General features: G+C 36.3%; 1 non-coding gene across 1 annotated transcript; it reads right to left on the reverse strand.

Annotated features, from left to right (window-relative positions):
• Nucleotides 1-11,121: 11,121 nt before the first annotated feature.
• Nucleotides 11,122-11,227, reverse strand: LOC111827235. The gene has a single exon (XR_002830732.1). It is a non-coding gene; the product is annotated as a U6 spliceosomal RNA (small nuclear RNA).
• Nucleotides 11,228-12,049: the final 822 nt, after the last annotated feature.

Raw genomic sequence — 12,049 nt, forward strand, 5'->3', positions numbered from 1 at the left:
TCTGTGAATATGCCATTGTTATTTTAATGGGGAGTGCATTGAATCTATAGATTGCTTTGGGTAGTATGGACATCTTGATAATGTTGATTCTACCAATCCATGAACATGGTATGTTCTTCCATCTGTTTATGTCTTCCTCTATCTTCTTTTTCAGTGTCCTGCAGTTTTCCACGTATAGATCTTTTACCTCCTTAGTCAAGTTTATTCCTAGGTATCTTAATTTTTTTGGTGCAATGGTAAATGGGATTGATTTTTTAGTCTCTCTTTCTGTAAGTTCATTATTGGTGTATAGAAATGCCATAGATTTCTTGGCATTAATTTTGTATCCTGCTACATTGCTGAATTCATTTATTAAGTCTAATAATTTTTTGATGGAGTCTTTAGGATTTTATATGTACAGTATGATGTCATCTGTGAATAAGGACAGTTTTACTTCTTCTTTTCCAATTTGGATGCCTTTTATTTCTTCTTCATTATCACAATGGCTAGTACTTCCAGTACTATGTTGAACAGGAGTGGTGAGAGTGGGCATCCAAGTCTTGATCCTGTTCTTAGGGAAAATGATTTTAGTTTTTGCCAATTGAGTATGATGTTGGCTGTGGGTTTGTCATATATGGCTTTTATTATGTTGAGGTATGATCCTTCTATTCCCACCTTGCTGAGAGTTTTTATCAAGAAAGGGTGTTGGATTTTGTCAAATTCTTTTTCTGCATCAATTGATATGACTATGTGATTTTTATCTCTCAATTTGTTTATGTGATGTATCATGTTTATTGATTTGCGGATATTGTACCATCCTTGCATCCACGGGATAAATCCTACTTAGTCATGGTGTATGACTTTTCTGATGTATTGCTGGATCCAATTTGCTAGAATTTTGTTGAGGATTTTGGCATGTATGTTCATGAGATATTTTGGCCTGTAATTTTCTTTCATTGTGTTGTCTTTATGTGGTTTTGGTATTAGGGTGATGCTGGCTTCATAGAATGTGCTTGGAAGTGTTCCTTCCTCTTGAATTTTTTGGAATAATCTGAGGAGGATAGGTTTTAGTTCTTCCTTGAATGTTTGGTAAAACTCCCCTGTGAAGCCGTCTGGCCCTGGGCTTTTGTTTGCTGGAAGCTTTTTGATGACTGCTTCAATTTCTTCCATAGTTATTGGCCTATTGAGACTTTTAGAATCTTCCTGATTGAGTTTTGGAAGGTTGTATTTTTCTAGGAATATGTCCATTTCCACCAGGTTGTCTAGTTCGTTAGAATAGAGTTGTCCGTAGTATTTTTTAACAATTCTTTATATTTCTGTGGGGTCTGTTGTTATTTCGCCTCTTTCATTTCTGATTTTGTTTATTTGGGTCCTTTCTCTTTGCTTCTTGGTGAGCCTGGCTAGGGGTTTGTCAATCTTGTTTATCCTTTCAAAGAACCAGCTCTTGGTTTCATTGATCTTCTGTATTGGTTTTGTTTGTTTGCTTGTTTGTTTTTTCGTTTGTTTTTTTGTTTTTGTTTTTGTGTGTGTTTTTTTTTTTTGTCTCTATGTCATTCATTTCTGCTCTGATCTTTATTATCCTTCCTTCTGGATACTGTGGGCTTTTCTTGTTGCTCTCTTTCTAATTCTTTAAGTTGTAGAATTAGATGATTTATTAGCATTGTTTCTTGTTTTTAGAGGTAGGCCTGTAGAGCTATAAACTTCCCTCTCAGGACTGTTTTCATTGTGTTCCATAGATTTTGTATTGTTGTGTTTTTATTGTCATTAGTTTCCAGGATGTTTTTAATTTTTTCTTTGATCTCTTTGGTAACCCAATCATTGTTTAATAGCATACTTTTCAGCTTCCAAGTGTTTGAACTTTTGGATTGTTTTAATTGTAGTTTATTTCTAATATTATGCCATCGTGGTCTGAGAAAATGCTTGATATGATTTCAATCTTCTTGAATTTGGGAAGACTGCTTGTGACCTAATATGTGGTCTATTTTTTAAAATGTCCCATGTGCACTTGAGAAGAACATATATTCCGTGGCTTTGGGGTGAAATGTTCTGAAGATGTCAAGTAAGTCCATTTGATCTAGTGAGTCATTTAGGATTGCTGTATCTTTGCTGATTTTTTGTCTAGAGGATTTATCCAGTGATGTCAGTGGTGTATTAAAGTCCCCTACTATGATTGTATTGTTGTCGATCTCTCCCTTGATATCTTCCACAAGTTCTTTTATGTAGTTGGGTGTTCCTGCATTGGGTGCATATATGTTTATCAGGGTTATATCCTCTTGTTGTATCAAAGGGATGCCCACTTTCACCACTCCTGTTTGACATGATACTGGAAGTGCTAGCCATAGTGATCAGACAAGAAGAAGAAATAAAAGGCATCCAAATTGGAAAGGAGAAAGTAAAATTATCACTATTTGCAGATGACACAATATTGTACATAAAAAACCCAAAGACTCCATCAAAAAACTATTAGACTTAATAAATTAATTTGGCCCTAGATCATTTGGCTCAGTGGATAGAACGTCAGCCTGCAAACTGAAGGATCCCAGGTGTTTTTATTTTATTTCTTTATTGATTAAGGTATTACATATATGTCCTTATCCCCCATTACCCCCCCATTCATACCCTTACCTCCCTGTTGTCTGTGTCCATTGGTTAGCCTTATATGCATGCATACAAGTCCTTTGGTTGATATCTCCCCCTTACGCCCACTCTTCCCTACCTTCCCTCTGAGGTTTGACGTTCTGAAGGGATCCCAGGTTTGAATCCAGTCAAGGGCACATTCCCGGGTGTGAGCTCCTTTCCCAGTAAGTGACATGCAGGAGGCAGCCGTTTTTTGTTTTGTTTTTTTTTTAAAATATATTTTATTGATTTTTTTACAGATAGGAAGGGAGAGGGATAGAGAGTTAGAAACATTGATGAGAGAGAAACATTGATCAACTGCCTCCTCACGCCCCCTACTGGGGATGTGCTCGCAACCAAGGTACATGCCCTTGACCAGATTCGAACCTGGGACCCTTCGGTCCGCAGGCCAATGCTCTATCCACTGAGCCAAACCGGTTAGGGCAGGAAGCAGCCGTTTAATGATTCTCTCTCATCACTGAGGATTCTATCTCTCGCCCTCTCCCTTATACTATGAAATCAATAAAAATATATTTAAATAAATAAATAAATAAATTCTGCAATGTAACAGGATACAAAATTAACACTCAGAAATTTATGTCTTTTTATATGCCAATAATGAACTCACAGAAAGAAAAACTAAAAAAAAAAACAAAACAATCCCACTTACCATTGCAACAAAAAGATTAAGGTAACTAGGAATAAACTTAACTAAGGAGGTAAAATACCTGTACTCAGAAAACTACAGGACATTGAAAAAAAGAGTTAGAGGAAGACATAAACAAATGGAAGAATATATGGTGTGCATGGATTGGTAAAATCAACATCATTAAAATGTCCATACTGCCGAAACCGGTTTGGCTCAGTGGATAGAGCGTCGGCCTGCGGACTGAAGGGTCCCAGGTTCGATTCCGGTCAAGGGCATGTACCTGGGTTGCGGGCACATCCCCAGTGGGAGATGTGCAGGAGGCAGCTGATCGATGTTTCTCTCTCATCGATGTTTCTACTCTCTCTATCGCTCTCCCTTCCTCTCTGTAAAAAATCAATAAAATATATATTTTTTTAAAATGTCCATACTACCAAAAGCAATCAATAGATTCAATGTCATTCCTATTATGATACCAATAGGATATTTCACAGACCTAGAACAAACTCTACAAAAATTCATTTGGAATATAAAAAGACTCTGTATAGCCTCAGCAATCCTGTGAAACAAGAACAAAGTTGGAGGGATCACAATGCTAGATATCAAGATATATTACAAAGCCACAGTTCTCAAAACTGCCTTGTACTGGCACAAGAACAGATATATAGACCAATGGAACAGAACAGAGAACCCAGAAATTGACCCAAGTCATTATGCTCAATTAATATTTGACAAAGGAGGCAAGAGCATATAATGGAGTCAAGACAGTTTGTTCAATAAATGGTGTTGGGAAAATTAGACAGATAAATGCAAAAAAAAAGAAAACTAGATCACCAACTTACACCATACACAAAAATAAACTCAAAATGGATAATGGACTTAAATGTAAGATAGTAACCCATAAAAATCCATAGGCAGCAAAATAGTTGACATATGTCATAGCAATATCTTTACCAATACAGCTCCTAGGACAATGGAACTAAGGAGAAAATTAACAAATGGGACTATATCAAAATAAAAAGCTTCTGCACAGCAAAAGAAACCATCAACAATACTACAAGAGATCCCACTACATGGGAGAATATTTGCTAATGTTATATCTGATAAGGGCCTAATCTCCAAAATTTACAGGGATCTCATACACCTTAACAAAAGGAAAATAAATAATCCAATCACAAAATTGGTAAAGGCCTTAAATAGACAATTTTTGAAAGTGGACATACAGAGGGCCAAGAGACATATGAAAACATGCTCAAAGTAACTAATCATCTGAGAAATGCAAATCAAAGGACAATGCGGTACCATCTCACACCTGTCAGAGTGGCTATCATCAACAAATCAACAAATGACATGTGTTAGCAAGGATGTAGAGAAAAAGGAGCCCTCTTGCACTGCTCATGGGAATGCAGATTGGTGCAGCCACTGTGGAAAACAGTATGAGTTTCCTCAAGAAATTAAAAATGGATGTTCCATTGTCTCAGTAATCCCACTACTAGGAATATATCCCAAGAAAACAGAAACACCAATCAGAAATGACATATGCACTACTATGTTCATAGCAGCACAATTTACAATAGCTAGAATTTGAAAATAGCCTACGTGCCCATCTGCAGATGAGTGGGTTAAAAAACAGTGGTACATCTACACAATGGAATACTACGCTGCTGTAAAAAAGAAATAAATCTTACTATTCACAACAGCATGGATGGACCTGGATAGCATTATGCTAATTGAAATAAGCCAATCAGAGAAAGATAAATATCACATGATCTCACTCATTTGTGGAATATAATGAACAGCATAAACTGATGAACAAAAGCAGATCCAGAAACAGAGAAGCATCGAACAGACTATCAGACCTCAGAGGGAAGCCACGGGAGTAGAAGCGGGGGGGGGGGGGCGGTAAAAGGTTAACCAAAGGACTTGTATGCATGCCTATAAGCAAAAGCAATGGACACAGACAGTTGGGGGAAGAGAGCATGTACTGGGGGTATGGTAGTTCCTGGGGAGAGGTCAATAGGGAAAAAAGGAGGCATAGGTAAATACTTTAAACAATAAATAATTTAAATTTAAAAAAGAAATATGTAGGAAATACTAATATTTATATGATAGTTTGGCATCCAGAGTTCATCCAAAGCAAACTAGAGACAACTATAACAGGCTATTATAAGTCTGTATGCTCATCTGCCAGGCAGTGGGGAATGAAGAAACTTTCAAACTGAGTTTATGTCAGGTTATCATTTTCTCACGTCTCATAGCCTGAAAGCAACATGTCATATACATGATATAATGGCAATCGTACCTTACTGTATCCACTGTCAGGATCTTCAGCAAAAGCCACTTAACTCCTTCCTGCAGATTCAGCCTGTTTTGCAGCTGTTTTCTAGGGAAAACCTATTTTCGAGATGTAAGTATAAGAACCGTACTTACAGATGCAAAGTTCTGAGATTCTGTATCAAGTCAGAAATACTGTCATTCACATTGACCTGCCCCCTACTTTAAGTAAGTAACAGGACAGTGCCTTTATCCCTTGCCATTATTTATGATACCATTATAGTATTAGAACATTACACTTGTGAGGAAATCAAGAGTTGGACAAAGTGGAGGAAATACAAGTTCCAGAGACAAGTTTTTTCCTGCATCATATTTTTCCATCTAATCTCAATGCCAGAACATGCATTATTATTCTTAGTGAGTGTGCTTTTATGTATAAGATATTCATATCAGAGAATAGTAAACTAGCTATTAGAAGGCCTATGTTCTAATTATGGCTCATCACACATTAACTGTGTGACATTTCACTCTTCTCAACTCAGTATTCACGTCTAGTTAATGAAGACAATCATAAGGTCATTGTACAGATTAAATGAAAATGTGTCTTTAAAGCACTTATCATTATTACTGGCACCTATTAAGCTCAACAAATCCTATTGTGGTAGAAGAAGGGGGAGGAAGAGGAGGAGGAGGAGAAGGAGGAGAAAATGATGGAGGAAAATAGGAGGAAGAGAAATAGAAGTAGCAAGAAATGGCAATCATGATTTTGGTGGTGGTGGAATGGTGGTCAAGAACATGGGTTTTGGCCACAATGCTCATGCAACCTCAAGCACCTTAGTTCATTTCTTTAAACTTGCCTTAGTTTTATAAAGTGTAAGCTGTAAAATCTGATTATAATTGTTGCTATGCATACTCACAGGACTGTTGTCAGAATTAAATGAGATAATGGATATGAAAGCACTTTGATACCTACTAAATTCATTAGAAGCCTAAAAGATTATTGCTACAAAAAGCAGGTGGTAAAGACTTTGTTAGGCAGATAAAGATAATACTGCCTGACAAAAATCTTCTTCTTAACCTCTTCCATTGCATTTATTAGGACCTGAATTGAGCTTAGAGAAGAGGCCAGGTAGGATCTAACCACTCCTTTGAAGGTTTTTATATGGACAAAAATGGAGTATTTTATTTGAAGTTGACATGTATATGGAACATGATGCAGAAAAGAAATGGCCCTTGTTATATTAAATGAACACTGAAACCTGTATGCATCAATGCTCTTTTGCAAAACTATTTGAAATTTTTAGAGAATGATACACTTTGGATGAATGTATGAAACTAGATCAAATGCTCTAAGAAGCAATTCAATTAAATCAAATTGCTTTATTTTTAAAATATTTTTATTGCTTTCCTTTTCATTTTTTAAAATATATTTCTTTATTGATTTCAGAGAGGAAGGGAGAAGGATAGAGAGATAGAAACATCAATGATGAGAGAGAATCATTGATCGGCTGCCTCCTGCACACCCCCTACTGGAGTTCGAGCCCGCAACCCAGGCATGTGCCCTTGGCCGGAATCGAACCTGGGACCCTTCAGTCTGCAGGCTGGTGCTCTATCTACTGAGCCAAGCTGGCTAGGGATATTGCTTTCCTTTTAAAATATTTCTATTGATTTCAAAGAGGGACAGAGAGAGATAAAAACATCACTGATGAGAAAGAATCATTGACCAGCTCTCTCCTGGATGTCCCACACTAGCGATCGAGCCCACAACCCAGGCATATTCCCTAACCTGGGATTGAACTGTAACCTCCTAGTTCATAGGTTAACACTCAACCAGTGAGCCATGCCAGCCAGGGGGAAGAAAATATTTTTAAAATTGTCTGGATCTTTCTATCCTTAAAATACAAGGGGGGTTTGATGACCTCCTTTCTGTAGCCACTCCTTGACCCTGTCTCTAAACACAATTTTTTTGTAAAGCATAAGGGAAATTTTGCTTTCCATGTCTAAACCACCTGTATTCTAATATCTTATTTTCAGATGACCTACCTTAGTTCCTGGAAACTCATAATTCTGATATTTCATAGAATTGAGATCTCACAATTCCACCCATGCTCCCTTGGTCAGCCAATGATACACTGTGAGCTAGTTAGGTAGGTAGATAAGTAGGCCGATAAATGGACTTTCATAAAGTTCTAAGTAAGAAGGGAAAGGCTATAGGAAATCAACTTGTCTAGAATCATGTTGCTATCATTTTTTAACTTGTGACAAACTAAATAGCATTGCATGTTATATGAAAAGACACTTTGATGTATAGTAATTTCTCTATTATAAAACAAATACTTTTGGTCTTTACACATTTGAAAGTTAGTTGATGCTATAGCCATGAATTTTTATAACAGTATTTACTTGTCAATATTCAGTAGAGCAGAAATCAATGATTTGTAGAAAAGGCAGAAATTATGACATCCTAGTAATCTTACAGACATCATAGCATTTTAGAATCCCACCTCTCTTTATTTTTTTAAATTTATCTTTATTGTTGAAAGTATTATAACCCCATTAATCCTCTCCTCCTGCCCCCTCCCCAGGCCTTCACCACACTATTGAAATCCACCTCTCTTGCTCTCTTGATCTCAATTTCCTTATCAGAGGGTACCAGATAAAATACATAACTCTGAGAGTTTAACTTGAATTTTTGATAAAAAATGTTTTTTAGTATAAGTATATGGCAAATATTGCACAGGACATATCTATGCTATATATTTTTAAAGTTTTTGTTTACTTGAAATTCAAATTTAACTGGGAGTCCTATATTTTTATTTGCTAAATCTAGCAAACCCTGTGATAAAATGGTAAGTTCAGAAGGGGTTGATATAGGTAACTTCCAAGGGCTCTTCTAGTTGGAATCATCCATATTTCAGTTGCAGGACCAGGCTGGCAAGCTATATGAATATGTAGAACACATATTAGTATATGTATGTAAGGCAGTAGTTCTTAAACTTCACTGCCCCTATACCCTATGAAATTCTGATTCACTAGTTGTGGGTGAGGCCAAAAAATATGCAACTTTAACACCCAACCCAGGAAACTCTGATGCAAGTATTCTAGGAAACACTGTGAAATGTACATGGATTTTTTTAATCTACTCATCTACTGATGGACACTTGGTCTGCTTCCAAATCTTGGCTATTGTAAATAACTCTGCAATGACCATAGGGGTGCATATATTCTTTTGAATTAGTGTTTCAGGGTTCTTCGGATATATTCCCAGAAGTGGAATCTCTGGGTCATAGGACAGTTCCATTTTTAATTTTTTGAGGTAACTCCATACTGCTTTCCGCAGTGGCTGCACCAATCTGTATTCCCACCAAAAGTGCATGAGGGTTATCTTCCCTCCACATCCTTACCAACACTTGTTTGTGTATTTATTAATTGCAGCCATTCTGACAGGTATAGTATACTACTCAGCCATAAAGAAAAAGGAAATCTTACCCTTTGTCACAGCATGGATAAACCTGCAGAAAATTATGCTAAGTAAAATAAGCCAGTCAAAGAAAGACAAGGACCATATGATTTCACTCATATGTGGAATCTAATGAACAAAATCAACTAATAAGCAAAATAGAGACAGACTCATAGATAGAGAGCAGGCTGACAGCTGTAAGACAAATGGGGATTTGGTGGGGTAGTGTGGAGAGATTGAGCAAAAAAAGAAAAAAAGAGAAAAAACTCATGGACATAAACAATAGTGTGGTTTGCTGGTAGTTGGGTGGGGTAGAGGGAAGTGGAGAAGGGTATAATGGGGAAATGGTGATGAACAGAGACTTGACTTGGGGTGGTGAACACACAATGCAGTATACAGATTATGTTTTGTAATAAAAATAAATTTTAAAAAGAAAGAAAAACACAGTGACTTTCTCTTGCAAATGCAAAAATTGTGACTGCCTGGATGACAGAATTTCCCTACCCCTCATTCATTTATGACCATACTATATATTGAACACTACTGTTCAAACCACACAAAAGACTCATTCTGGACTACTCTGCTAACACTTCTTTGACTAACACATATTTAATGCTAAATTGGTCATGAAATTGGTTTTCATTAATTTTTGTGAAAGTGAGGAACATTCAACTTAATCGTATTCAGACATGAATAAAAGCATTCTAGAAATAATAAAATGCCATTTTGTGATATGACTTGTTGAATATTGGACATGGCAATAATATAATTAGCTGGAATAGGGAAGAAGCAGCATGAGGCAGTGTGCTGACAAGAGAGAGGTAATTATTTTAATCCTATTCAATGTATTCGCCTGCAACTCCAAAAGGTCAGAGAATACTATATAAAACCCCTGAACAAAGCTCTTCTCCAGTGAAGATTCAATATTCTGCAATAGTCTTTTCCCCCCAACTTAATATTTTAATATTTCTTCATTAGAGTGTGTCCAAGTTAACATTTAACACCCTCACCAGAAGATAACTGTAAGCAGAGGTAGTTCAACTTAAGTTTTTCATTAGACCAAAAATTGGTCTAATTTGTTTATTAGACCAAAAATTGACTGCTTTTGATTGACCTTGTCATGAATGGTTGTAACTCCCGAGTGTGCAAATATCACATAATGACATATCAACACATTCAGAGATACCTAGCAGGAAAAACAAACAAACCTTAATTGTAAGTTGAGTACATGTTTTTATAAGGAATTATCTCACTATAACAAATATATTAAATTTTTTACTCTGTGTTAACTCTAAGATGTCTGGATTTCCATCCTGTCAGAAGGAACTAAGATAAAATTATTGCAATATGGTTTGGCGGCATTTCTTGGGTAGTTTTTGGTTTTACCATGTGGGAATGAAAGCAGAGAATTTACTATAATACAAGTCTGATTCTGAAGCCATCATCCTTTGGTTTAAATGCAAAATCTGCAACCTATTAGCTATATGATCCTGGAAACATATAGCTTCTCTTTGCCTCAATTTCTACCTCTCTAAAATAGGACTAGAACCTTTCTCATTTTTCATTCTGAGGAGTAAATAAGGTAATGTGGAAAATGTCCTTAGATTAGTGCCTGGTGCGTGATAAGTAAATTAGTGGAAGATCAAGGGTTGTTGTTATGCTTCTGGTTCATGGACTTTCCAAACATTCTCCTGGCTGGTGGCAATCTTCACCTACCATTTTGTTCACAGTTCATTTTGGGGGATCAAATATCTCTGTTACAGCATGTTGATTCTTAAAGTACCAGGTATGTGAGATGAAAATACAAAGTAGTCATATTACTTTCACTCACTGATTATGTAATGAGTTTCCTGGGCTTGTCAGTACATTGCGAGTGTGTTAAAGATTAGTAAGAAGTACATGAGCTCACAATGCTGCAGTTGGCTCAGTTCTGGAAATAGAACCATTTCCTTCTTAGTGTCACTTAAGTCTGCAGGCTCTTTTTGGAGCCCCAAACCTTTGAGACAATTTGTTTTATTTGTTCCTCAAGGCCAAACCTGTGTGTTCACCTTCTGTTTGTGTCTTTATTTCGAGATTTCCTGACTTTCATCATTACCTATAGTCCTAGAAAATCTGCCTTCTGTTTCAGTGTAGATTTTTTTTTTACAAAAATATGGAACGCTTCATGAATTTGTGTGTCATCCTTGCACAGAGGCCATGCTAATCTTCTCTGTATGGTTCCAATTTTTTTAGTATATGTGCTGCTGAAGCAAATACCAGTGTATTTTTGAGTTTTAAGTTCAAATATGTTCTCACACAACCCCTTTCTGTCCCTCCATCAATTCTGATTCAAACAGTGTGACTTACACTCTGAGAGAAACACTATCAGGCCTTTCTCATGGTTCTGTGTATACATCCAACCCCCACCCTCAGGCAGTATGAAAGTTTCCTGAATTGTTCTATTCATAACTATGTCCCTAAGACTAATGACAATACATGGCACAAAGTAGGAAGTAAATATTTGCTGAATGAATGAAATAACTTGTTTATCTCCACCAACACATATATTTCCTGTCTTTTCCTTCTTTGTTGCCTAACTTGGTGCTTACTTTTCTTTTATTTATTATTTTAATAAACTAATTACTGCCCAGTCTTGCCATTAATGTGTATGTGCTCAACATTTTATTCAATTCCACTTTTTACTATCTAAGTGTTATTAGCAAAATTGTTCATGTCCAGAGGTCCTATTTTTACCCAATAAGAACCCATCCTTATCTCTAAAGTTTGATTTACCATGTAGGCAATTAATATAATAAAGAAACAATCAATGTACTACATTTTATTCCAGGCCAAGCCCTCTATTTCTAACCAGGTTCAAATCCATCATGACCCTTAGGGAAATGATATTTATTATAGAAGACAGCCCCATGATAAACAATTCCTGCCTATGACTTGAGTTCATATTTGCCTATCAATTAATAATGCAAAAACAGTATCACCTATGACTTGAGTCTATATTTGCCTATCAATTCATAATGCAAAAAATAATATCAGATTAATACAGTAGTCCTTCCTTATTTATTAGAGATCCATTC

This window comes from Myotis lucifugus, unplaced genomic scaffold (assembly GCF_000147115.1).
Source record: "Myotis lucifugus unplaced genomic scaffold, Myoluc2.0 scaffold_2, whole genome shotgun sequence".
Lineage (NCBI taxonomy): Eukaryota > Metazoa > Chordata > Mammalia > Chiroptera > Vespertilionidae > Myotis > Myotis lucifugus.